The sequence below is a fragment of the Arachis ipaensis genome, chromosome B1 (assembly GCF_059453495.1).
Source record: "Arachis ipaensis isolate K30076 ecotype BB chromosome B1, ASM5945349v1, whole genome shotgun sequence".
In the NCBI taxonomy this organism is placed as follows: Eukaryota; Viridiplantae; Streptophyta; class Magnoliopsida; order Fabales; family Fabaceae; genus Arachis; species Arachis ipaensis.
This window is the reverse complement of record NC_142436.1, coordinates 132389344-132405311: the sequence shown is the minus strand read 5'-3', so window position 1 is coordinate 132405311 and position 15968 is coordinate 132389344. Positions and strand designations below refer to the sequence as shown.

The 15968-nt window shown below is 40.6% G+C and overlaps 1 non-coding gene across 1 annotated transcript; it reads right to left on the bottom strand.

Moving 5' to 3' along the window:
- Positions 1 to 3528: 3528 nt before the first annotated feature.
- On the bottom strand, positions 3529 to 3636 carry LOC148578416 (small nucleolar RNA R71). The gene has a single exon (XR_015903640.1). It is a non-coding gene; the product is annotated as a small nucleolar RNA R71 (small nucleolar RNA).
- Between the last annotated feature and the right edge of the window lie 12332 nt (positions 3637 to 15968).

Genomic DNA, 15968 nt, shown 5'->3' with positions numbered 1-15968 from the left:
ATACAAAGCTTGCAGAAAAAAAAAGAAAAAAAAATGGCAAAAAAAATAGAAAGAAAAAGAAAAAGCAAGCAGAAAAAGGCAAAAGCTCTTAAAACCAAAAGGCAAGAGCAAAAAGCCAATAACCCTTAAAACCAAAAGGCAAGGGTAAATAAAAAGGATCCCAAGGCTTTGAGCATCGGTGGATAGGAGGGCCTAAAGGAATAAAATCCTTGCCTAAGCGGCTAAACCAAGCTGTCCCTAACCATGTGCTTGTGGCGTGAAGGTGTCAAGTGAAAACTTGAGACTGAGCGGTTAAAGTCAAGGTCCAAAGCAAAAGAAGAGTGTGCTTAAGAACCCTGGACACCTCTAATTGGGGACTTTAGCAAAGCTGAGTCACAATCTGAAAAGGTTCACCCAATCATGTGTCTGTGGCATTTATGTATCTGGTGGTAATACTGGAAAACAAAGTTCTTAGGGCCACGGCCAAGACTCATAAAGTAGCTGTGTTCAAGAATCAACATACTGAACTAGGAGAATCAATAACACTATCTGAACTCTGAGTTCCTATAGATGCCAATCATTCTGGACTTCAATGGATAAAGTGAGATGCCAAAACTATTCAAGAGGCAAAAAGCTACAAGTCCCGCTCATCTGATTGGAGCTATGTTTCATTGATATTTTGGAATTTATAGTATATTCTCTTCTTTTTATCCTATTTGATTTTCAGTTGCTTGGGGACAAGCAACAATTTAAGTTTGGTGTTGTGATGAGCGGATAATTTATACGCTTTTTGGCATTATTTTTAGTATGTTTTTAGTAGGATCTAGTTACTTTTAGGGATGTTTCTATTAGTTTTTATGTTAAATTCACATTTCTGGACTTTACTATGAGTTTGTGTATTTTTCTTTGATTTCAGGTATTTTCTGGCTGAAATTGAGGGACTTGAGCAAAAATCAGATTCAGAGGTTGAAGAAGGACTGCTGATGCTGTTGGATTCTGACCTCCCTGCACTCAAAGTGGAATTTCTAGAGCTATAAAACTTAAAATGGTGCGCTTTCAATTGCGTTGGAAAGTAGACATCCAGGGCTTTCCAGCAATTTATAATAGTCCATACTTTGGCCGCGTTTAGACGACGCAAAAGGGCGTTGAACGCCAGTTCTACGCTGCAGTCTAGAGTTAAACGCCAGAAACACGTCACGAACCAGAGTTGAACGCCAGAAACACGTTACAAACTGGCGTTCAACTCCAATAATGACCTCTCCACGTGTAAACTTCAAGCTCAGCCCAAGCACACACCAAGTGGTTCCCGGAAGTGAATTTATGCATCAATTACTTACTTTTGTAAACCCTAGTAACTAGTTTAGTATAAATAGGACTTTTTACTATTGTATTAGACATCTTCGGATCATCTTATGATTTTTAGTTCATCTTTTGATCATTTTTTAGATCTCTAGACCTCCATGGGAGGCTGGCCACTCGGCCATGCTTACCCTATATTCACTTATGTATTTTTCAACAGTAGAGTTTCTACACTCCATAGATTAAGGTGTGGAGCTCTGCTGTTCCTCATAAATTAATGCAAAGTACTACTGTTTTTCTATTCAATTCAACTTATTCTGCTTCTAAGATATTCATTTGCACTTCAACATGAATGTGATGAACATGACAATCATCATCATTGCCTATGAACGCGTGCCTGACAACCACTTCCATTCTACCTTAGATTGAATGAGTATCTCTTGGATCTCTTAATCAGAATCTTCATGGTATAAGCTAGATTGATGGCGGCATTCATGAGAATCCAAAAAGTCTAAACCTTGTCTCTGGTATTCCGAGTAGGATTTAGGGATTGAATGACTGTGACGAACTTCAAACTCGCGAGTGCTGGGCGTAGTGACAAACACAAAAGGATAGTAAATCCTATTCCAGTATGATCGAGAACCTCCAGATGATTAGCCATGCAGTGACAGCGCATCGGATCGTTTTCACAGAGAGGATGGGATGTAGCCATTGACAACGGTGATGCCTCCAGATGATTAGCCATGCAGTGACAGCGCATCGGACTATTTTCACAGAGAGGATGAGATGTAGCCATTGACAACGGTGATGCCCTTAAATAAAGTTTGCCATGGAAAGGAGTAAGACTGATTGGATGAAGACAGCGGGAAAGCAGAGAGTCAGAGGAACGAAGCATCCCTATACGCTTATCTGAAATTCTCACCAATGATATACATAAGTATTTCTATTTTTATTTTCTATTTATTTATTATATATTTTCGAAAACTCCATAACCTTTTGATATCCGCCTGACTGAGATTTGCAAGATGACCATAGCTTACTTCATACCAATAATCTCCGTGGGATCGACCCTTACTCACGTAAGGTTTTATTACTTGGACGACCCAGTGCACTTGCTGGTTAGTTGTGCGAAGTTGTGAAGTTATGATTGGACCATGGTATTGTGCACCAGTTATTGGCACCATTGCCAGGGAGAGAACGAACAACAAATTTTACAACCTCAGAGTAACAATTTCGCATACCAATAACCTTCAATTATCAATTAATCTTAAGAGTACTGCAACAAGAATAGGGCTTCCAACTAATCTACTCCCAGTCAGGGCTTTTATTTAAATTACTTAATTTCCCCAATTTAATTTCCTGTTTATTTAACTCAAACTCTTTCTGAAAATATCTGATTAATAAAATAGCACACCTTTCTGCAACTCGTTGGGAGACGACCTGTGATTCATACTCCCAGTATTTTAATTTTAATTTTTGTGACAATCCTTCTAAATTGATAAGCAGTTTTCTGGTTGGTTAAGAACTATACTTGCAACGCACAACTTATATCAATTCTTAATTAGCCAATTTCTGTTATGTCAATTTTTGGCACCGTTGCTGGGGAGTTGCAATAGAGTGCTAAAGTTATTGATTGGATTTTATTTATTTGCATTTTATTTTATCTTGCTACCATGAGCTGCTTGTTTCTTTCGTTAGATGACGCGTTCACTTCCTGATCCAAACTTGCCAATATTCAATCCTGAGATTGAAAGAACTATTTCACAAATAAGGCAAGATCGGCGTCGGTTAGTCCTCTCTGAGGGCGGATCTGAAACGTCACTTGAGAAAGAAACCAGCCCCCGTTCTACTGATTTGGTTGATTTACGTACAGGTAACATGGCAGCAGCTAGGAGAGTTACTATCCAGGAGGCTGGAGCCCCTGATTTTACAATGCAACAATTTTAAGTGCATCGCCCAACGGTGGCTATAGACTTTGAATTAAAGACTGCACTGCTCAATTTGATGCCCAAGTTTCATGGCTTGCCTGCTCAAGAGCCTATCAAGCACCTGAGAGATTTTCAAGCAGCCTGTTCTACCGTCAGGCGTGATGGTGTAGATGAAACTTCAATTTTGCTGAAAACTTTCCTGTTTTCTCTTGAGGGGAAGGCAAGAGAGTGGTACTACACTCAACCAGCAGCAACTGTATCCAACTGGGATATACTGAGAAGATAATTCTTGGAAAAATTCTTTCCAGGTGAAGTTACTGATAAACTGAGGAAAGACATTTCCATGATTGTTCAGGATGAATCCGAGACTCTCTATGAATACTGGGAGCGCTTCAATAATCTTCTGGAAGCATGCCCTCACCATATGATTGACAAGATAGTATTACTCGGTTACGTCACACAGGGCATGAGGCCCCAAGATAAGACCACATTAGAAAGTGCTAGCAATGGGTCTATGAAAAAGTACAAGACCACTGATGAGGCATGACAATTGATCAGCGACTTAGCTGAATCTACTCAGAATCACAGGCAGAAACAAGGCCGTTCAAAAGCCGTTACAGAAGTGTCTTCTAGCAGAGAGACTGCTGCTCTGACTCAGAGTATCTGTGAAATGACCAACTTGCTGAAACAAATGCAATTGAATCAACAACAAGTTCAGCAAGCTCAACCTTCTCCACCACAGCAAGGCCAACAGTTAGTCTCACAGAGAGTTTGCAGAATCTGTGCTGATTATAGCCACTATACTGATGAATGTCCACAGCTCCAGCAGGAAGACAACACCGTGGCAGCCACTCATAACTTCTATTACTGCCCCAACCAAGGGTACAATCAAGGTAGAAATTACAACCATAGATGGTAGGACAAATCTAACCAGAATTAGAGGGACAACAACAACAACAGAGGAGGCAGAGACAATCAGGGAAATCAGAGGTGGAATAATAACAACAACAGGCAGCAGAACCAGAACCAGCCTTATAGAGCCCCTCACTTGAGACAATCCCAAGGACCACAGAATCTCCAATAGCAGACCTCTCAAATTACTTATCCTTCCTCATCTCCTAATGATGATTTACTACAATCTATTGATCGGAGACAACAGACCATGGAAAATATCATTAATGCCACTCTAAATGGTCTGAACGCTACTTTGCAAGCTCTTGTCTCACAGATTGGATAAATGAATAACTCCAATAACCAGCCTTTGAGCTCCAGTGGAATTCCCTCTCAACCATTACCCAATCCCAAGGGTGGCATTAATGCCATCACCCTGAGGTCCGAAACCACACTGTAGGAGAGGAATCAGGAGGAGTCAAGCCCATCAGAACACGCCTCAGCTGAAGAGGTAGTGGAAATAGAAGATGTTGAAGAGGAAGAGGACATATAGGACATAGCTGAAAAAGAAGAAGTTTAACCACAGGAGGAAGCACCACAGGGCGCAGATACTGCAGAAGACACCACTCCTATTCCATTTCCACAACTTGCAAGGAAGTCCAGGAAGCAGCTGGAACCTGATCCCAAAATGGTAGAGATATTCAAAAAGGTTGAGGTAACTGTTCCTCTTTTTGATGTTATTCAATAGGTACCTAAATATGCAAAGTTTCTAAAAGATTTATATATACATAAAGACAAAATTAATAAATTAGAAACTATACCTTTAGGTAGTTCCATATCTGCTTTAATGGGTGGTTTACCTGAGAAGTGTAGTAACCCAGGTCCTTGTATGGTTAATTGTACTATTGGTGGTGTGATAATTTCTGACTGCATGTGTGATTTAGGAGCATGTGTGAGTATAATGCCTTTGTCTATATATGATATTTTGAGGCTCCCTCCCTTAAAAAGGTCGGCAGCTCGTTTTGTGTTAGCAGATAAAAGCATTATTACAGTGGTTGGAGTTGCTGAAGATGTATTAGTGGGCATCAAGGGGCTTACATTCCCCACTGATTTTTATATCCTGGAGATGCCCCAAAATGACTCAGAGAAGCCATCATCAATCCTACTTGGAAGACCATTCCTGAAGACATCAAAGTTCAAATTGGATGCTTTTTCAGGAACATACTCTTTTGAAATAGATGGCCGAGTAGTAATCTTCAATATGAATGGAGTTATGAAGCATCCTCCGGAGGATCATTCTATCCTCCAGTGTGACATTGTAGATGAAACCGTGGCTGAAGTTCACCAGGAGGAATTTGAAGAGAAGTACATAGGACAAGGTCCAAGTGTGGGGACATTCTCAGAGGACAATGACAGTGCTTTACCACTGTTGCCAGCTCCAGACAACCCAGAGCCTGACCATGATCAGAAGTTAGAATTAAAACCCCTTCCTCCACACCTCAAATATGCTTACCTTGAAGACGAGCAGAAGTTTCCAGTTATCATTGCAAGGGAACTCACTTCTCAACAAGAAGAGCAGTTACTTAGTGTGCTGAGGAGTCACAAGAAGGCAATTGGGTGGAGTTTGGCAGATATAGTAGGCATCAACCCTCAAGTATGTAAGCACAGAATATTTTTAGAAGAGGGAGCAAGGCCCGTTCGTCAACACTAGAGAAGACTGAACCCCACTATCTTAGAGGTTGTCAAGAAGGAAGTGACCAGACTACTGGAGGCAGATATCATCTATCCCATCTCAGACAGTGAATGGGTAAGCCCAGTACAAGTAGTGCCAAAGAATTCTGGAGTCACTAAAGTGAAGAATGAGCATGGAGAGCTCATAGCAACCAGAGTACAGAATGCTTGGAGGGTCTGCATTGACTACAGACGCCTCAACCAAGCAACCCGTAAGGATCACTATCCTCTTCCATTCATTGATCAAATGCTGGATCACCTGTCAGGTAAATCACATTATTGTTTTCTAGATGGTTACACATGTTATTTCCAAATTCATATAGCTCCTGAGGATCAGGAAAAGACTACTTTTACATATCCTTTTGGGACTTATGCTTACAAGAGAATGCCCTTTGGCTTGTGCAATGCACCAGCTACCTTCCAAAGGTGCATGATGAGTCTTTTCTCTGATCTTATTGAGGACTGTATGGAAGTTTTTATGGATGATTTTAGTGTTTATGGCAATTCCTTTAGCCTTTGCTTAGATGGATTATCTAGAGTATTAGATAGATGTGTCAGTACAAACCTTGTATTAAATTTTGAAAAATGTCACTTTATGGTTAAACAAGAGATTGTACTAGGACATGTTGTGTCTAATACTGGCATTTCTGTAGATCCAGCAAAGGTGGATGTTATTTCTAGTTTACCTTACCCCTCTTCTGTGAGGGAAGTCCGCTCGTTCCTTGGCCATGCAGGTTTTTACAGGAGATTCATTAAGGACTTCAGTAAGGTAGCACTTCTCTTATCCAGACTATTGCAGAAGGATATTGAGTTCGAGTTCAGTGAAGATTGTAAACAAGCGTTTGATAAGCTGAAGACCGCCCTGACTCAAGCTCCAATTGTGAGAGGACCGGACTGGAGCCAGCCATTCAAAAAAATGTGCGATGCTTCCAACCATGCAGTAGGAGCAGCATTGGCTCAGCGTGAAGGTAAGGATCCTTTTGTTATTTCTTATGCGTCTAAAACTCTAGATGCAGCACAGTCCAATTACACTACTACTGAGAAAGAGCTTCTTGCTATTGTTTTTGCTCTGGATAAATTCTGAGCCTATTTACTTGGTATGAAGGTAGTAGTGTACTCGGACCACGCAGCTCTAAACTATCTATTAGCTAAAAAGGAGTCCAAACCAAGGCTTATACGTTGGAAACTGCTATTACAAGAATTTGATTTAGAAATTAAGGATAGGAGTGATAACCAAAATCTAGTGGCAGACCATTTGAGTCGCCTCGAGCACATTACAAATGACCCCACTCCTATAGCTGATAATTTCCCATTTGATAACCTGCAAGCAGTATCTGAGGTAGTCCTTTGGTATGCACCTGTAGCTAATTATCTAGTTAGCCGCACCTTTCCTCCAAACTTTTCTAAGCATCAAAGAGACAAGCTGAAAAGTGAGTCTAAATATTATATATGGGATGACCCATATTTATGGAGATGTGGCGCTGACCAGGTAATTAGACGGTGTGTGCCTCAATCAGAATTCCAGTCCATCTTAGAGGCCTGTCACTCATCTGAGAGTGGAGGACATTTTGGCCCTCAAAGAACAGCTAGAAAAATCTTAGACTGTGGATTCTGGTGGCCTACACTTTTTAGAGACGCTGCTGAATTTTGTAGATCTTGTTTCCCATGCCAAAAATTTGGTAATATCTCCAAGAGGGATGAGATGCCTCAACAAATTATGCTTTTCTGTGAAATTTTTGACGTCTGGGGCATTGACTTCATGGGTCCATTTCCAAATTCTAATGGTTATTTTTATATATTGTTAGCTGTGGATTACGTTTCCAAATGGGTGGAAGCAATTCCTACCCGCACTGATGATGCTAACACTGTTGTTTCCTTTGTGAGAAACCACATTATTTGTCGCTTTGGATCACCACGAGCAATCGTGAGCGATCAAGGCACTCATTTTTATAACAGGAGACTAACATGATTAATGAAGAAGCATGGAATAATTCATAAGGTTGCAACAACCTACCATCCTCAGACTAATGGGCAAGCCGAGGTGTCAAACAGAGAGATAAAGCGTATCTTGCAGAAGATAGTCAAACCTCATAGAAGAGACTGGAGCACCAGGCTACAAGATGCACTTTGGGCGTACAGAATCGCATACAAGACACCCATTGGGATGAGTCCATTCCGCTTAGTCTATGGAAAGGCTTGTCATCTCCCTGTTGAAGCCAGAGCTGAAAGGAAATTGCAACTGCAAGAACTGGAAAGCCTTCGCCTAGAAGCTTATGAGAACTCAAGACTATACAAGGAAAAGATGAAGGCTGTACATGATCAGCACATTAAGAGAAAAGAGTTCCAACCTGGGGACTTAGTCCTCCTTTACAAATCTCGACTGAGGCTCATGCCAGGCAAGTTGAGATCAAGATGGGAAGGTCCATACAGAGTAGAGAAGGCCGAACCATACGGAGTTTATCACCTAAGCCATCCTTCAAGCTCTGAACTCATCAAAGTCAATGGACATTGTTTAAAGCTGTACCATGGCGAGCAGCTGAAGAAAAACAAGGAGCTCGAGATCTTCCTCTTGGAAGATCCTCACATAGCCGAAGATTGAGCTAATGGAGCATCCAACTTACGGACGTTAAAGCAAAGTGCTAGGTGGGAGACAACCCACCATGGTATGATCATTCTTTTCTTTATTTTTAGTTTTTCTATTTAACAACTCTTCTCTTTATTAGTACATTTCGTGCATCTGCATTTACATACTTATATTTAAAAAAAAAATTTTACACGACGCGACCGACTCATTGACGCGTCTGCGTCGCAGGAGATGGGAGGAATTAATAAACTGAACAGAGAGTCACGCAAGAGCGTGGCTGGAGGCGTGCCAATGGCACAAATTGCCCCACGCGACCGCGTCGCCGACGCGTCTGCGTCACATGGGAACATTGGCCTCCCACGCGACCGCGTGACCCACGCGGCCGCGTGCCCTAGAATTCGACGTCAAAAGGGTGCACGACCAAAAGTTGTGCTAGAGTGGTGCTGGATTGGTGCCGAATGCACAATCCTTCCCACGCGGCCGCGTGACCGACGCGACCGCGTCATATCCTTCTAATGGCCACTCACGCGATCGCATGCCCCACGCGATTGCGTCACCCAATATTTAGCAATTAATGATTTTGAACAGAGAGTTGTGCGAGTGCGAGGCTGCCCTCGCGCCAGTAGCATAAAACGGGTCATGCGACCGCGTGACCGACGCGACCGCGTCAATCAGTATAAGCGCAAGTCGCGCGACCGCGTGCCCCACGCGACCGCGTCGATTGCGCCGCACAGCTTCCCTGATTTGCCACTTATCTTATCTTTTTCTCCTCAAATCCTATTTTCTCTTTTCCCTCCTTATTTATTCCTCCTCCCTTCTTCCTTCTTCCTTCTTTCTCACTTTTTACACTCTCACACTCTCTCTCACCCCCAATAACAAGGTTTTTCTTTTTCTTCTTCTCTCCTTACTTTTCTATTTTTCTTCTTCTTTCTTTTTTATCTGTTATCTTCTTTTCTTTTCTTTTTACTTTCATTATTCATATTTTCTTTTTCTTTCTTTTTTTCCCTTTTTACTTGGTGTTAGAAATTTATTTGAGTCATTATTTCTCATTATATGCTTGTGGATTGTTCTAAATTTGTTTGGCAATTATATATTACTTTTTAAAGGGTTGCTTGCATGTTCAATTTGATACTTTCCATACATTATTTCACCATGCATGCTATGTGTTTGTGAAAAAACCCATATGGCATTATGCACTTTTCTATGTTATTCTATTCTACTATTAAATGCCCGTTTTTTACAAAACCACTTTTATATTTTATTTGTTATAAATAATTGTTAATACAAACGTGATAGTTTGTTACAAGTGATGCTTGATCTATGCTACTCATGCCTTTGCCAGCATGCCAATAAACACCTTTCATTCACTTGTCATCATATGCACTAACTATTTTCCATTAATAACTTTTCACATGTAGTCATGACCATGTGTTAACATCATTTACCTTTAAATGTGCATTCATAACCGTCCTTTTCTGTTCTCTTCCTTGCTTTATCTCTTTGAATTTAATTTACTTTCTCTTTCCTTTTTCAGAATGGCCACCAAGAAAGGAAAAGAGAAAGCTACTCCCAAATCAACAAGAAGGAGAGGAACAAAGAGAGCATTAGTGGCAGAACCCTCTTCAACTGTGGTTAAACCCTCAACAAAGAGACTTAAGAGGATTATAAAGGTTGATGATAAAGAAAAAGCCTTCCCAGCAAAGGACACTGTGCGATTTTCCAATCGCTACTGTGAGCAGATGTTCCCCATCCTGGCAGAAAGGAGCTACAACAACGAATACCTTCTTCTCCTCCCAAACCATATTGCTACCTTTGTTGAGCCGCAAATTGCACAAAGACAATGGGGTTTCCTACAGAGACAGCCGAGGCAGGTCAATCTTTCTTGGGTAGTCAAGTTCTACTCCAACTTCCACCTGCCAACCCTGCAGTTTGTCTTTGTCCGTCAGAAGCAAGTCCCCATTACCGCAGAAGCCATTCAAAAAGCTTTAGGTCTTCCTCCTGTTCAAGAAGGTTTGGACGCCTTTCAAGAAGCCGCACTCAAGCGCCAGATGTACCAATTTGACTGGGATGTCGTTCTCAGAGTTATCGCACTACCTGGCAGCCGATGGATCTACGGATACCATCATACCCGCCCTAAGGGAATTTCAGCTTCAGCACTTACCTTAGAGGCTCGCGTATGGGCACAGATCATGTCACATTACGTCTTTCCGAGCACTCACGAGTCCTCCTTCACTGCGGACATGGCCGTTCTACTATGGTGCATCCTTACAGACCAGCCTCTGAACCTACCAAGACACATCCAGAATGCCATGGGACATGTACAAATCGCGGGCAACTTACCTTTCCCCGCCTTGGTCTCAGATCTTATCTCAGCAGCCAGAGTCTCCTTCAGAGCTGGGGACACCAAAGCCATACTTCCACGGGATGATTAATATGTCCTTAATGGGAAATACATCAGACCCTCAGCAGCCACTACAAGCCAGCCCACTGAACCGGCTCAGGACATTCCTCCTTCCGTACCACAAGCACCTACCACAGACCAACTGCTCTATCAGATACTCAAAAGGTTGGATCGGCAGGAACACAAAACTAAGATGAGAGAACGCCGTAACAAGCGCCGATTCACATACCTCAAGGAGCTGATCATGGGAAAATTCAAGGACTCAGACACCCCAGACTCCACTTCCTTTACCAGCACAGGGAGCTATGATGGTCCCGACTGTGGAGATACTGCTACCAGCCCACCCTTGTTCCTGACAGATGGTACCGAGGACGGTGCAAAGCCTTAAGTGTGGGGAGGTCGGTCAGTACCTGACTTCCGGAGGTAATTTCTCTTCTCTAAACACCAATGAATTAGGATATTTACTTAGTTAATTTTTCTTTTATAGAATAGGATAAATTGCATAGTAATAGATTAGTTGCATGCATGTTCTACTTGATTGAAAAGACAATAAGTTTCTTCTAAGACTCTATTTTTGGAACAAAATTTCACTAATTTTAATTAAAATTTTTATGTTAAATTTGCTTGAAGTTGTATTTGGAACATGATTTTTGAGCTAAAGAACACACAGCCTGTGAGATTTGAGCCTTTATGCATGGTTACATTATTTAACCATAATTATTTTATTCTTGTGTGTTTACTTCTCTATGATTGTAATCTATATTTTGTTTCATCCTATATGTCTAATATTTATTATATTTATATGTTTGCATATGATTGAGGTCATTAATTGTTTAGCTCACTTATCCAAATTAAGCCTACCCTTTCAATTACCTTTGTTAGCCACTTTGAGCCTTTAAATCCCATTTGTTCTATATTTTACCACATTACTAGCCTTAAGCAGAAAAATAATTATATATCCCAAACTGAATCTTTGGTTAGCTTAGGATAGAATTGTGTGTGCTAATTAAGTATGGGAAATTGTGGGAACAAAAGATAATAAGGGAATGTGTCATGATAATATAATGAAAATTTGGATACCTACTCATGTAAAACTATAAGAATTAAAAATCTATGTGCATTGATAAGCTATGTTATTTTTATGCTTATATTGAAAAAAAATATTCAATAAATAAATAAGGGGACAAAATTACCCCAATGTAAAGTTAAGAATTCAAAGATCAATGCATGTATGATAAAATTAAGATAAAAAGTTGATACATGAGTATACACTACAAGAAAAAAGGCCTATGGCCACGCTTTTTTCTTGCCACGCTTCAAAAGCGTGGCCAAAAGTGGTCAATGGCCACGCTTTTATGAGGGTGGCGATAGATTAGAGATTTGGCCACTTTTTTTTTTGTCACGCTTCAAAAGCGTGGCGAAAAGGATCAACGGCCACGCTTTTGTAAGGGTGGCAATTGATTAGAGAAAAGGCCACGTTTTTTTTCTGCCACGCTTCAAAAGCGTGGCCATAGAGAGAAACAAGGACGTTTTAAAAGCGTGGCGACAGGGTTTCATTACGGCCACGCTTACAAAACGTGGCTATATGCTGGTACACTTTTGCCACGCTTTAAAAGCGTGGCCAAAAGTTTCTTTTCTGCCACTCTTCAAAAGCGTGGCCGTAGAGAGCAACAATAACGTTTTAAAAGCGTGGCGAGAGGGCCCCTGTAAGACCTAGAAATTTTAGAAGATTTTATTAAGAGCTAATTTAGATTTATTTATCACTAAGTATTTTAATCTTTGAAATTATTTTATTGAAGATACTTAAAACAAATTTTGACTAATTGAGTTTAAAAAGTAATTTAAGATTTTATCTGATTTTATAATTATCGAATTATTTTCTATATTTCAAATTATAAGGTTTAGCAAATGTAAAATAATAAAAATTTTATATAATATACTCTAATTTTATTAAAATTTATTAAATTCTAATTTACCCAAAATTCCTAATTTTATTTTTATCCCAAATTAAACCCTAATTCCTAAATTAAACCCCACAAACCCTAATTTCCACCCCCTCACCGTCACTCACCCTTTTTTCCACCGCCATTCCCTTCCTAACAGCACTAACACCTATCAGCTTTGGCAAAAACTAAAGAAAGAAGGAAAGAAAAGAAAAGAGAGGGGGAACGAAGGAACAGAAGGGAGAAAGGAGGGGGAGAGAGGGCCGCGACGGGGGAGAAGAGAAGAGGGGAAGGAGAGCGCCGGCGTTGCTGGGTGTTGCCGCCGCCGTCGCAACCTTGCCGAGCCTTGGAGGGAGACCCCGCCGTTAAGCCGCGTCACCGTCGAACTCGTCCAACAGCGCCACCGCGCTCAGCCCTGTCTCGCGTCGCCACTGTGCCATGCGTCACCGCCGTTCGCACTGTCAGTTTCGCGCAGGGGAAACCATGGCCGTCGAGGGTCCATCCACGCCGTAGTTGAAGCTTGAACGCCGCTGCAACCACCGCGTGTTATCGTCTTCAAATCGCCGCCGTTGGAGTCGCGAACAGAGATCGCTCGCAAGGGAAATCGTCGCGGAGCTTCCGTCTTCGCCGCGTGCTGGGCTCGCCGTCGTTCTGCCCGCGCAGTTGCTGCGTTGCCGGAGCTCCTCGCCGCCGCTGCTGGCCCCGGAAACCGCCTTTCAAGCCTGTGTCTGTTGGTAAGCCCTAACCCTGCTCCAGCTTCTTTATCCGTTAAGTTCACCTTTATCGTGAGAGTTGTCGCTGAGGTTGTCTGTGCCACGTTATACGGTCACCGTGAGTCTCTTTGCCGCCGTCCAAGCTGCCATCAGAAGGATCCACCACAGCCTCCTCTGTTCTTGTCTTCGAATCAGTACTGCCCTTTTCCAGTTTCAATCCCAATTCTGCTATTTCTGAATATGTAACTCCTCAGTCCTTACTCTGGAATGAATTTGTCTTTCCTCTGAAAGTTGCCCTGGATGAACTTGTTTATTGTGCTGTTTTGGTGTTGAATTCTGGACTTGTGATTGCTGTTTGTTGTATTTTTTTTCATTGTCCAAAATAGATGCTGTGGAAGTGTTACTGTTTCATTAATTTTTCTTGGTTTGTTGTTGCTGAGTTCTGCTCTGCTTGTTGCTTGGTCCATATTATATGAACTGCAATGATTTCAGTTTGTGGAACTGGTTAAGTCATATGAATTATGTTTGCTGCTTGCTTGAACCTGGGAAACATGCTATTTACTGCTGCTGTTTAATAAGTGTTGCTGCTTCGTGCCATGTGTTAGCAACTCGTTTTCTTGTTGCGATTCTTTGTGCTTATTATGCATTCATGCTCATTACATCCTTAATCATTGGCTGCTGCTGATTTCTCAATTTGCATTTCCTCTTCTGCTCACTTTCTATGCATGCATATATGATGTTCATTCTTGGATTCTTTTTGGGGGGGGTGTTTGCCTAAATTTGCTTGGCATTGGGAAATTGTTGTGTGATCATGCAATTGCACTTGGATTCTTTTGCAACAATTATTCATGGATCTTATTTTTCATTTTCTTTTCACTATTAAGTAAATAATTAAATTAATTTCACATTGTACAAAAGCACATGGGACAGTGGCCTAAAACATTGGATATCTGAAAGTAAATAGAAATTAAATTGATGTTTTCAATGAGAAGGATTTCTGCTAATTCTGAGAGATTGAGGTTATTCATTTGTTTGTGATAGAAAACATTGTGTCCCTACTTTGATGTGGTTTCTGATGCTTGCATTGTGCTGCCATTATCTAATATAATCTGAAATTCTGAACAGCCATTTGAATTTGTATTTGCATTTCTCAATCATGCACTATTATTATATTGTCTATTGTTACATATCATAGCCCATATTGTTAACGTGGTTTCTCAGCCTGGGAAATCGTGGAATAATTATTGATTACTAGACCATATAATATTACTCTACTTAACAACATTATCTCTTTTAATGTGATCATAAATGTTTCGAGGAAATAGAGTGTTCATGCAGATGTCTTGATTAATTTCCAACACCTAGACTACATGTGTCAGCTTTCTGTTTCACTTGAGTTTTAGGTTTTTTCAGCACTTAGATTTGTTTTACAAACCAACTGCTGCTTTCATCTGCAATATCAAATTCCCTCTTCAGGTGGCTAGCTTTCCATTTGATGATCATAATTGCCCACTACTTCAACTTGTTATCTCTTTCTGTCATAGTGCATACTCGTGGTTGAAGTTAGATATTGAGAATGTTGTGGTTGTCCACTGTAAGGCTGGAACGAACAAGGTTGATGATTTCTAGTCTTCTATTATTCTTGAAGGTGAGTAGTATCTAAACGTTTTCTTCTAAATTTAATGAACCTGCTTTACATTTACTCCATCTTTCTTTTTATGCTGCTCAGTTTTATTTATATTTGGTAAGTTAAATGTGCTGCAGTTCTCTCCAATTGCTGAGGAGTCAATGGATTACTATAATCAGAAATGATGTGTTGATGGAAAAAGACTTGTTCTGCCCAGTCAGATTGTAAGTTCGGCTTTGCTATGTCCTAATTCAGCCGAAAATTGGGGATTCTGGAGTATTACACTCTTGCTTCTTGTCTTATGTCTTACTTTATCTTTTGTAACTTAAACATGTGTTTTGTTCCCTTGTTGATTTTGCTATTTCAGGGAAGCTGTGAAACATTTTGGTCCTGGTCCTAGTGTTCCTCACAGCCATACCAAGCCTTATGTACGATCTAAGGGAAGGAAGTTTGAGAGGGCTAGAGGAAGAAAGAACAACAAAGGACTTAGTGTTTAAGTTGTATTGTTTCTGTATTTTTCTACCGTTTTTAGTTTTGGAATTTGAACTCGAAATTTATTTTGTATTTGAATATTAGTTTATTAATGTATAAAATAATTAAAGCAAAAATTGTCACTAATTACTGTTTGATTTGTCTTGCAATAAAAATTGCATACTATATTTATAGCTTTGGTAATAAAAAAAGATTGAAAATTTATATTGTAGTAATTAAGATCAAGTAAGGAAAAGAAATTTTTTTTTTTTAATTTAACAAGCTTTTCGCCACGCTTTTAAAGCGTGGCTGTATGTCTTCCTATCGCCACGCTTTGTGGCCGTATCTCTCCCTATTGCCACGCTTCAAAAACGTGGCTGTATCTCTCCCTATTGCCACGC